This window comes from Hippocampus zosterae, chromosome 3 (assembly GCF_025434085.1).
Source record: "Hippocampus zosterae strain Florida chromosome 3, ASM2543408v3, whole genome shotgun sequence".
NCBI lineage: Eukaryota > Metazoa > Chordata > Actinopteri > Syngnathiformes > Syngnathidae > Hippocampus > Hippocampus zosterae.
Window position 1 is genome coordinate 18,603,593 of NC_067453.1, and position 12,608 is coordinate 18,616,200.

Here is a 12,608-nt window from a genome sequence, read left to right on the forward strand (position 1 = left end):
CGCTATTATGCACCGATGGGAGGTCAAAAACAAGGAAAGGGCGGGGGTGGGGTGCATTTTCTTCTTCTTTCTTGTTTCCCTTTTTTTACGGTGGTAAACACGTGGGAAACGCAACGCATGATATTAATGCAATCAGGAGATGAATGGAGCAGTTTTCATACGTTAAATCTGAATTTTTATGTTTTATGTCAACAGTATTTATAGAGCACTTTCAAACAACCATCGCTGCATACAAAGTGCTGTACATTTAGTGCGTGACTTACAGCTGCGCACTCCACGCTGATTATTCTTGTTTGGGGGATTTACATAACGAGATCGAGACTTAATTTGGCCCGAGTTTTTTTTCATACTGAATATTATGATAATTGTATCGTAGTTAATATTATGATCATAATTTCTGCGGTCTGTTTGTTATTAAAAGTCTCGGTTGTTTATTTAAATACATTATTACCGCAAACACCCGGCCGCGGCCTGGTGGGCGAGGGAGTCACTTTGCAGACGATGTCTCCACAATGCACAATGGTCACCGCGCTAAACTCCCGCAGTCAGTTTATTTGAGCCCCAGTTGCAGTTGAAATATTAAATTACTTATAAAGCATCACACTAATATTGCTCGTTGAAATGTTTGGCTTGCTCAAACGACGCAGGCTATAAAAGCCAGAGTTAAATCGGTTATAGGAGACAAGTTGGGTCTGTGGCCAAATTGAATAAATCCTCGCCAATCCCTTCCTTAATTTATCCGAAAGCCAACGAAGTTGGCAGCAATTAAAGTAAATGAGAAAAAATACCCCGTGTTTATCTCTCGAATGTTTCTGAATAACAGGTCAGCTATACTCGTGTAGTTCATGATGATTCGTCGTGAAATGTCATCATTTATCATCAATTCAAAATGTATTTAAATGTAGTCTCCATTTAAAATGTGGTTCTTACAACGGTGCATATAATTCAAGTAGGAATCGTTTAAATTGTTTGAATAAAGCTGCGAGCTGTTTTGTAAGTTATTTAATATACCCTGCTAACAGCACTTTAGCATTTATTTTATTTATGATTTGCCGGGTTTTTTTGCAGATCGGAATTCACAGCAGGAAAACTTTCTGCTGATTTTTACTTTATCCTATATATATTTTTGTCTTCAAAATAATTGATTTGACCCCCTGTTAAAATTCATTCGTGAGCAGCATGTTTGAATTACCGTGGTCTTTAACAAATTATTTCGTTACAAGTTCTCATATGAGTTCACGTAAAATTCATGTCCATTATGACATGGAAAAGGTCATCTGCTCTCCGTCACACCAACACGCGTTAAACGAGACGAGGGAAAATGCATGAAAGGGTTTCCTCAAAAAACCTTCAGCTGATTTTAAAAAAGTGTCTATTTATTTCAAACTTGCGCCTCAGATGACAGCTGCTCCGAGAGAAGACAATGGCATTGTGTTCTAGGTTTTCACTTTGTAATTTCGAAACAATTTTACGTGCCTGAGTGAATGGGGTAGAATGTGCGTCTGTGTAGCGCATGTGAGAGAGGGAGAGAGAGAGAGAGAGAGAGAGAGAGAGAGAGAGAGAGAGAGAGAGAGAGATGGAGAGAGAGAGAGAGAGAGAGAGAGAGAGATTATGCGTGTTAGGAAGAGCTTGTGTGTGTGTGTGTGAGGGAGAGAATGAGAGAGATGGTGTGAGAGATTGAGAGTGAGAGAAAATGAGACGTGGTGGCGTGCAAAGCAGTGTTGCTGCCCCGTGAGCACATGGGGATGATGCCACTTTAAAAAACTATTGCCAACAGGGGGGGGGGGGGGGGGGGCAGGTTCTGGGCTGACAAAGTTTGCACTGTTTGGCATCCATGCATCAGTTCTATTGCTCTGCCAAAGAGGCTATAGGAAGTCTCTTGAAATATTTTCGTTGATGGAGGGAATGATGTGTGTGTGTGTGTGTGTGTGTATGTGTGTGCGCGCGCGTGCATGTGCGAGAATAAAAAGTAAAACGATGGGACTAAAGGGGTACAGGTAGGTAACAAACAAGCCATGAGCACATGCATGGGACTGGATTCCAATGAGACCTGTCATTCAGGTCTCCGTTGAAGTCCAGTCCCATGTGCTCACTTAATACAAACCACTCGTGTGCTTCAGGCAGCAAGCTCATCTGTCACAGATATACATCGCCCATCATCTCTAAAAGCGTTTTGCTAAATGGCTACTTGCCTGTTTGACTTCCAGCTGGAACCACGTCCAAACTTCCTTGAGGACGGGCTGTCTGCCGGGACAGTCGAAAACGCTTTGCGTAAATCAGAATCGCCTTTATTTATATTGCATACAACAACATGTGGGTGCCACTCATGAGTGCATTTCGTAAATAAAATAAAACAGAATAAAATAAAATAGCGGTTTAATAAATACAAAACTCAACAACAACACAACAACAGCAGCAGTAGTGCTAGTGTGGAACTGAGGCTTATGTTCCACACAGGACACATATTGCACATGAAATGGCTCAAATATTGCTCATTATTGCACAAAGTGAGGTAAGTGAGTTTAGGTTTAAAATGCAGTAGCTTTGATTATTTTCTATTGTTATTAATTGCAGTAAAGCAGTTCGGTCATTCATGGCGCTGAATGACCGAAAACTATAGTCAATCTTCACCACTGAAAATATCAGAACCGTCATCCCCATATTTTGCATTTTATGACGCCAAACATTTTCATCTCCATGGGCACCCACCCACTGTCGAGAAAAAGAGCCCCGATACGTTGGATTTTATGGATGTTAAGCGTGACAAGTTAGTGCATCTTGTAGTAGACATTAAGCGACGTCAATCTTTTTCTCGATTGAGGGTTGATGGAGAGGAAAATGCCTGATGTTGACAAAATCCAAAGTACGAACAAACATCTGCGCTCACACTCTGACCTCAGGACAGTTTAGAGTGTCCCATTAACTGCCGTGCATGTTTTTGGAATGTGGGATGAAGCCGGAGTACCCAGAGAATTTTATTTTAAATGTGTGCTGTGGGCAACTAAAAAAAAAGGAAAGCGGCCCACAAATGGCCCGCAGGTCAATGTTTGGACACATTTGCATTAAGCGTTTTAAATTGTCTCTATTTGCACTGTGCAGCCTGTGCTTGTCTTGCAAGCCTCTCGAGTTTGCATTGGCACGGACCTCATGTTCAAGCAGCAGGCTCCCTGGCTATTATTTTCCTGTTGGATCGACATGATGAGGCAACTTGTGTGTGGGCATTTTTTGAACATGCCATATTCAGTTGGAGATGGTTAATGAAAGAAAAAAAGGGCATCTTAGAACCTCTTACACGAAACTAGAGCTGCATGGCCTGCTCATGGTGAACAGATGCAACTCAGTCAAATTCAAACTAACAGCAGCTATGGTAGGGAATTCATACACCAGCCTGTGTGCTTTGTAGTCAGTGATGCCTGGCGGATTTTTTGCCGGTGTGGCACTTAAAGATTGCTAGTTTTCCAGATGGATTAATGGGTAGATACTAGATAGATACTCTAGATCAAGGTGTCAAATTCAAGGCCCGGGGGCCAGATCCGGCCCGTCACATCATTGTATGTGGCCCACGAAAGCAAATCGTATGAGTCAAGTTTCATGATCCTTGCTAAAATCTGGACCGAAATGTCAAATTGTAAGGGGCAATACCTGTAAATGACTTGGATATTTTGCAATGCCCTCCAAGGGAAGACACATCTCTGAAGTGTCCCGTGACAAAAAAAAAAAAGAGTTTGACACCTCTACTGTAGAACAAGGACAGCGAGATCCCATGCAGGTGACCTCACTCTGAGCTGCCCCGTAATTTAAATCACCCCCCCCCCCCCAAAAAAATCTTCCAAAACCCCTGATAAATATTAAAATCAATTTTCCACAGCGGGGGAAATTTGTAATGATATCCAGGATGAACATAGTACCTCAATAATATTCAAATTTTGAGTGAATTGTTTTTTTTTGTGAAAAAAATGTATGGAATGAGTTCTTGAACTTCATATTGGTTTCTTGTTCAGCAATTTTATGCCATCCTTGAATGGTAGTTTTTATTCAAAACAGTAATTTGCGCTAGACAAAAAAGGTTATTTCGTTGTGACATGTACATAAAATTTGAAATAATATTATTATACTATACTTCATTTTAATTTACCATACATTTTTTTTCCACTTTTGTCCTCCTCCAGTTGACCTAGCAGCAGTAATGCTCTCGTACTACTGCTGTAATCCCCGTTGTTTTTTCCATGCATGCTCCCTATCTGTGGTGACAACAGGCTGTAGTTTATTTAAAGCCTCCCTCAAGTCAGCATTGCTTATACTTGACGCGTGTGTATATTTGAAAAGTGTTGTTCTCAGTATGGGCAGCACGGTGGCATCGTCGTTGACATCTAAATGTAAAATTCCATCATCGACTGCTCCACAAAATATTGAAAGGGGGCTCTTTGATGCTGCTGAATCCCTTTCTCTGTCTGGCACACTTTATTTGAGACACATTTGGATTTTTTTTCTTACTCTCTAATATTAACACAGCATCATTAATGTGGGAGGAGGGAAAAACAAGACTTTACAATGCAACATTGCTGTTTCTTTTCAGTTAGTCACTGATTAATTAAATTCTCAACTTTGGTGTCCGAGAATTTCAAGATGATGTATTGTTTTGATTGTGGAATTGATTTGCCTTTGGGTTGTTATTCTTCATGTGTGTGTGTGTATGTATTTACAATTAAAAGTGACGAATGTGCGAGGCACATTTCTATGGCAGCGCAATGCCAATGGGCTTCGTCACAGTCTCCCTGTTCAATGCAGTGGAATCTTTTACAAATGATTTCCCCATAGTGGGAGTTAAAATAATCTGTTCCGAGGCCAAATGTTACTATTATAAAACCTTTTCAAGCAATGCTTTAATATTCCTACTTATATATACTGTAGTATGTGTAAAAAGCTAAGTTAAACACAGCTAAAAACTAGCAACCAGCCCAACAACAAATGACAAAGGGGAAATGTTTGGCCAATTGTGTCACATCCACAATTTATTTATTTTTAGCTTGGTGCAGACTTAATTCAAGGCCAGTATGTTTAATTTGATGACCTGCAGGGGAGTCTGACTTGAGAAAATTCCACTGTAAAGTCAGACATGAACTTGTTGATCCACTATTATGGCATGAAGATGATCTTCGACACATATAAGCCTTCGTCGTCTTGGCCACTCTCTTCTGCAAACACTCCATAAACGTGTGTTCCTGGCTGGGATTTGTCAGTTAATTATGAACCAGCCGTCTCGGCAACACCACACCCTGAATGTGTGTGCCGGGGACAGATGCACTCGAGTTGGATGCGTAGTTTCAAATTGGTTTCACATGAGTTGGGGTCACACTGCATCAGCAGATACTCTGATCAAATTAAACTGCGATGAGAGGAGGGGAGGTCGGGTGGGGGGGCTAGCCAGTGGTTGTACTGATGTATAATTCAATAAACAGGACCAAACAGACAGACAGAGGAGATGCTGTGCCGCCTTCATCTCACTTCTCCGAATTTGAAGTCCCGTACGCTTTGTTAGCTCACCATCAATCCATCATCACATTATAAAACACTGATAGCTATTTGTATCCTGTATGGGGCCAAAACAATCAGTCAATTCACCTAAGGGTCGCTGAGGGTCTTCCGGGGTACCCATACTCGAAAATGATCCTGAATAAATAACACACTGACAAGATTTACAGTCGCATTATTCACATTTCCTACCAGCCAGAACCAAAAATGTTGCTTTAATGTGGCTTTGTGGTGTAATTTGTAATGAAATTACAGTCTATTTGTTAATTAATCTACATTTTTCACGAGAGTCTCATTTGATCGTTGTTGCCAAGATTTGGTCATTTTCTCAATCCAAATGGTCTCTTCTTTTTTTAAAGCTATTTGCATATTTTATGTCTTTTGACATAAGCAGAAGTTGTGGTCACAAATACTTTAAACCCAAGGAAAATCCCATTATTAGTTAGTTTTACATGACGGAAGCACTGTATGACTAGGTTATAAAATTAAAATGCCATCATTAAATGTTATTATCGTGATGTGAAATGATGCTCTAATGTCAAATACAGTATTTAATTCAACATTGAATAAAACTATAGCCTATTTTGAAAATTGCTATTCCAATTTATCTGTGCTAATAGGGGAGTTAGGATGCAGGCAAGGGGGGATATTTATTACTTGAATAATAATCGCCATGTTACCAACACTGTCATTTTGATTTATACTGTATTATACTTGTGTATATATATTATCCATGTACGGTACTAAGTGTGTGCAGATAGCTGCGTAGATGGAGAGAGAGCTGTACAGTATATATAGTGAACGTGTATATCGATCGATAAATTGATACTGTGTGTGTGCGCATGTGGGTGTGGATAGAAAGATACAGTAGATAGAGAGGTAAATATATCGATCAACGTGATTACAAATCTAATTTGACTTTTTTTGTTTTGCTATTACGGCTGTGAATTCCGTAGTAGTTTTAAAAAGGTCTGTCCACTCTCATGTATTAGGATGAATTCTGGATTATTATGGCATTCGGCAATAACACATGATTGGTGGGAACCTTTGAAGCCAAAGAAATCATGAGCTAATATTTTCCCGCAGAGACTCATTTTATTAAACGGGCCACTAACAATGGATCAAACGTTTGACATTCGGTGGCTAAAATGTGGAATATATTTTATCACTTTAACATATTCATGGAGGCGTCCCGCACTAACAATGTCAAAACTGAAACAGCACTCGTGATTGTTTTAACGCGGTACATATGGAGAACTTCAGAGGACGAGCAATTTGCGGACACATGCTACAAATATACTGACACACACACACACACACACACGGGCGCACACACACACGGGCGCGCACACACGCACATGGACGTCCACACCAGAAATGCAACTCACAAGTAGAAACATCTCGGATGGTGTTAAATGTTGAGATATTAAGTACTATACTGATCACAGCACAGTCCGTGCAAAACGAACACAGGATAATTACAATAATCTTTTTTTTTTCCACCCACCGCTGTGCAAACTAATTGCAGGCAAAAATGACGCCGTGTGCCAAGCATTCTTAAAAGATCTCGCTGATGTTCTGCAATTTTGACATTAGCTTCACTATGATGGCCCGAAAGCCAGATGTGCTTGTTTCCACATGATCATGAAAAGCAGCTATGAGGACACAATTTCATCACTCGTTTTACTTCCATTTTTATTCTCCAATTTTCCACATCTTTGAACATCAACTTCAGAAGTGGTTTTCGACACAACAGACTTGTGCGTGCCCCTCCCCAATAACTTTGTACAAAGACCCACATTCAAGGACACGCTAAAGCAAGTGGTCTTTAATCTGAAAATAGCACGTTCATTGTTTATTGTGATTTACAATGCCCAGATGATCCTTTTGTCCCCCCCACCCCCCACCCCCATTGGTACACAGGTTGCACTTCTTTTCAGTGAAGACACTCAAGTCTCACAAAACATGAGAACTTGAATCCACCGCCAGGTAGAGTGAAAATAAAGTCATATAAAATTGCCAAACCATTGCTATCGAAGACGGTTGTTAACAACCCTGCTAAATTTGAATGATTAAAAATATCGAGCAAAATGTCTAGCATCTTTCTTATGCCTGCACTTCCCTACATATTTACGACGTGAAAATGTATTCGCCTGAAGCCTTCGGTGGGTGAAATTTAGCCAACAGCTATCTTGCTAGCTAACAAGCTTTCTGGCTCCTCTTAGCTGGTGGCCGGGCATTGTCACTAACTTGCTTGGGACTTTAAATAACAATGTTTTCGTGTTGTGGGCATAGCTAGGTGTAATGGTGTAATGGTAGAAGTCAGCTCAGTAATCATGAAAGTAATTTGCCATTTCACTGAAATAACCAATGGTGCGTAAGACAGTTCCCAGATGGTTAAGGAGTCAAGTTGGGGACTCGTGTCAGATGCCTAAGTGCGCCCCTGGCCGCCCTTTTAGCTACACCCCCCCAGAAAAGAGGTAAACTGAAATGACAATTCGGTACAGTATAATTCGGTCTTTGCATAGACTGTTTTCAGTAATTATTCAACACAATATGCGCATTACAAAACTTTTAAGATGAAACAACATTACAGAACACAAAACAAAACTTGACAATAATACAATAAAATATATACTGTATATTTTTTAATCTTCAAACATGTATGATGCAAACAAATATTTGAATATACTGTACTTTACAGGGTCTTTAAAACATTCCGGCTGTGCACTTCGTCCAATTTTCTCCTCCACAATACAAACGTTGACATTTTGTGTCAAATTGCAACATTACCACAAATATAAAAACATGTAACCATGTGAATATCGCCCAGTTCCGGCATTCGTCTCGAGGCCTTTCAAGGTAAAGGCCAAAAATACTGCACAATTCTTTTTTTGGGGGGGGGGGGGGGCAGTTTTCCTTTATCTGCCTGTTTGATACAGTTTTAGCAATTGCTTGGATTGTAACAAAGCACCGCGTGTGTGTTGACCCAACGTGATCTTCCCACCACAGTGTCTGGGCCAGGCCAGGCGATGTGCACGGAGATGCGGGAACAAATCAAAACAAACGCATCCGAGGGAACATGTCTGTCGATCTAGGGTTCAGCGCAGCCACAAAGGGCTCAAGGAGAACTCCTATCTCGATGGGGAAAGAGCCACATTCCCTTGAAATGAGCTTCTCGGGGATGAAAGCCTTGTGTGAGCTCCGCAGATGACCCACGACCCTGTCTGTATTTGTGCAAGGGGGTGGGGGGGCATGATCCTGAGCTCTGTGCCTCCCTGCCAGGAACCCGAGGAGTCGGGTTGGGTGGCTAGGCAAGCCTCGCGTTCTGCCCTCTGGTGTTTTGCTTTTGGCGTAAAGAGAGACCCTCTGATGAGCCGGCAGTGTCACAGCAGTGAGTTTCACCCCAGGGAATTCAGAGGTGGCCCATCGCGGGGGTTCTGAATGCTGAGCAATCTCATGAGACACTTTGTATTCTCTTCGAAGTTTTCTTTCCCCATCAAACACACAGTTTCAGATTTTGATACCGGCAAGCAGATCATAGATATTCTTAGGCAGAGGTCCATACTATTCCCTCCACTTGCACATCTCGGTGAACAGGAGGCTCCAGATAATCATATCTCCGTGAGGGGGTGAGGAGAGAAGCTGTCATCGGAAACCCGTTTGCCGCTTTTATCTGCGGCCTGTTGACATCGTGACGTCCAACAGGCTCTTTGGGACTGCGATGCAAATTCACAATTGACCGAGGATGATTACACATTCCTGACTTTGAAAATGGTCCGATTTTTCGATTGGAGCGCAATGCACTTTCGTGCTAACCTCTGCTCTACCCCTTAGGCCTCACAGGATGTCAGCATCAGCCCCAAACACAGCCGATTACAAACAAACACAGATGCCCCCCAAATTCCACTTTCACTTGAAACAGTTGGCTGACCCCGCTTTCCCCTCTGTTCAGGTTACCCCAACCTATTCTCCCCCTCGGGCCAGCGTTAATCCAATCGAGTCTCACTTTAAAGAAGGGTTAACAGGAAGACAGTGGGGGTGACGGCGCACTGACCCAAGCCCCAAAGAATCATCATCATGAAGATTTGTGTCAGGCACACAACTCTGAACAGTAAGCTTACAACCAACATATGTGGCAGGCTTGGTCCGCCAATATTTTTGATGGCTAAAGTAGATCATTCAATGTCGCTGTCGGTGTGAACAAAATTTGAACTTCATATACAGTACAAGTCTGTGTCATATTCACAGTTATTTTATAAATCTAGCAGAAAGTGCAACAGAAGTTACTTCAGGGCACTTTGCGTATGAGGCAGATCTGGAATCACGGTTGGATTAAAATAGTGACAGGAGATTCAGATTCGGCAAACAGGGAAATAAGAGAGCAGTGGTTCTCGAGTATTTTATACCAATAACCATTTTGTAAAAAAAATCCTCAAGTACAGTAGGTCCATCATGACCACCGATAAAATAGTATTGTAGTAGTTAAGTGTTTATCAAAAAACAAGATGGGTTTTATTCCTGAAAATATTTTGGAAAATGAAAAACAAATGAATGAAATCCAAATGTATTGCATATAAAAATGAAATATAATTCTACCTAAATAAATGTTTAAAAACCAAGAGTACTTAAAGATTAATACACTACATCACAGGTGTCAAACTCAAGGCCCGGGGGCCAGATGTGGCTCGCAAAAGCAAATCAAACATGTCAACTTCCATGATGCTTGCTAAAATCTTGACCACAGTTTAAAGTTCTCATATGTAATAAATAAGAGACATATTGTAAGCATTTTCTTGCAACCAAACCCCTCCAGTAACTTAAACAATACTTGAATAAACTGTTGTTATTGGCTTTTTTAAAAATTTGGTTTCAGTCATAACGGCCCTCCAAAGGAAATGGTAACTAAAATGTGGCCCAAAACAAAAGTGACTTTGACACCCTTGCACTACATTTTTTCTTTATACAGCGCTTTCACATATGCACATCTATTTTAAAATAGATGAAGAAACACCGCTTCAGTTACAAAAAAAAAAGTTCAAGTTCAGGTGGCATTATATCTTTTATTGCTATCATGTACCGTTGAGCAACATCAAAACAACACTAGCCCAAAATCATGTTCAATCGCTATTTTACTTTGCTCAAAACAAAATGCAAATTTTCATCGTTGATGAAAATGTGAGGCTACGTCACCGGCACCAGCTGTCCACATCAAAGTCTGTGCTCACGCTGACCCCCTGGCTAGACAAAAAGTCTTAACAAAAGCAAACGACTGTGCATACCTCATCTTCCCAAACTTGCAAAGGTCTTCGAGGCATGATTGACGCAATTAAAAAAAAACAAAAAACCATGAGGTGATGAAGTCTTGACACTTGGAAATGCATCTGCAAAAAAAGAAAAAAAGAGACATATCCAGACTTTCGTTCTTGAGGCCATTTAATTGAATAAATGTCTACTCAAAATGTGTACAAAATTATCCATATTATATGGCTTGTGCATTTATACACATACCCGAAACCAGAAGTGGTTTAAATAAAACTTTGTCGAGATTTGGCAGGTGTGCCTCAGCCGATAACAATGTCTGCCATTGTATTTCTTGTAAACTCTTCCATGATGGTTGACCCCTTGTGTATGAGGAATCTATTCCCCTGCTGTTTGTTGCAGAGCTGCATTCAGACGGATCACGTGGCTCGAGCGCATCTCCGGCTTCCAGGTAGTCACTCATCACAGCAACAACATTTCCTCGGGGAGACAAACAGTACCGTACTCATCCTCTTAATTGTTAGGAATGTCCTCGTTGCGACAAGAAAGAAGTCTTTTCACATGGCTTCCTAATCAGAGTCATGCAGCTTGCACTTAAATTTGGGTGGACACTTGTTGAACAACTGCCTTGTCCTCCTCCAAATGGCTGCAGAGACTCTGTGTCCCGCTCACTGCTGCCAGACCTCCACAGGGGCATGTTGGTTCACTGCCTCTTCGGTGTCTCCGTGGCACTTGTTTTCCATTGTTTTTCCCTCCTTCATTTGATCTATTCTACAAATTCAAAGCATAGTTACAAGCGTCCCCAAATAACTTGAGCAATAGATAGTTTGGAGCTTATGAAGACCTCACATTACAGTCGCTTTTTATAGCTACGAGGTCACAGTCGTTGTGGAGGATTTGTTTGACGTCATGGGCCATCATTCGTTTTTTTTTTTTTTTTTAAGGATCCTCTAATTCAAAGGAGTAGTTCGGGACCAAGCATCAATTGCATTTCCATTTGGCGCATGCTAATTTACGCTCCTTTGAGATGGTGAAGTCGCTTGCACTACTCGTCATGACTTCAAGGAGAGTGAAGCAATTATAGTCGTATAACATTTAATAACACACAACGCTGGGGGCTTGCGACTGCCCCGCAAGCTTCTGCTCTCACTATTGTGCTGCAAGGTATTACTCTAAATCGATGAGTCTTTTTGGCACATGCCGAAACGGTACAGTCGAACAATATGACACTTGGCAAGTGGACCTCCCGAATATTGAAAACACATGTTCGATTATAGGATAGAACGCTCCTCCTCCCAGTGTTGGCGAGAATTCCCTGAATTTTTTTTTTTTGGGGGGGGAAGCAGTGCTTTAAAATTAACATTTTATTCAAGACATGATTTTACAAGTTTTTGACATGCTAATTCCACCGAGTTCTTTTGTTGCTCTGGTTTGTAATGAGACACGTTCTTCAGACTTCAATTGCACTGGGGTTGGATTTAATTAGCAGACAATTTAACTGACTTGAAATAGCTCGCGGGACTATTTAATGCGTCATTCTGAAGCTATGGAGTCTTGCAATTTCTGAAAATTGTTTTGGCCAAAATGAAATTTGTATGAGCAGTTGGACTACAAAAGGATTCTTGTGAGCCAAATGGCCCCCATGCTCGTGGCGTGCCGGACTTGACGTGACTTTCTAGTCAATCATTACGAAGCTGGAAATTTTTCTTTTTCTTTTTTGGTCAGTGAAAACGGCTCTGCAAACATCCTTCTACTGTGGCTCTCTGTGACAAGCATACATGTAATCATTTGTTAGTTTTCCAAATGTACCGGTA

The 12,608-nt window shown here is 41.1% G+C and overlaps 1 long non-coding RNA gene across 1 annotated transcript in view; it reads left to right on the plus strand.

Moving 5' to 3' along the window:
• The window catches only part of LOC127598060 (uncharacterized), a 45,800-nt gene extending 34,505 nt beyond the window's left edge, over positions 1-11,295 (plus strand). Inside the window, exons 4-5 of the long non-coding RNA XR_007961833.1 lie at positions 9,488-9,646; positions 11,197-11,295. This is a non-coding gene — a long non-coding RNA (uncharacterized LOC127598060). The remainder of the gene's footprint in view (positions 1-9,487; positions 9,647-11,196) is intronic.
• Positions 11,296-12,608: the final 1,313 nt, after the last annotated feature.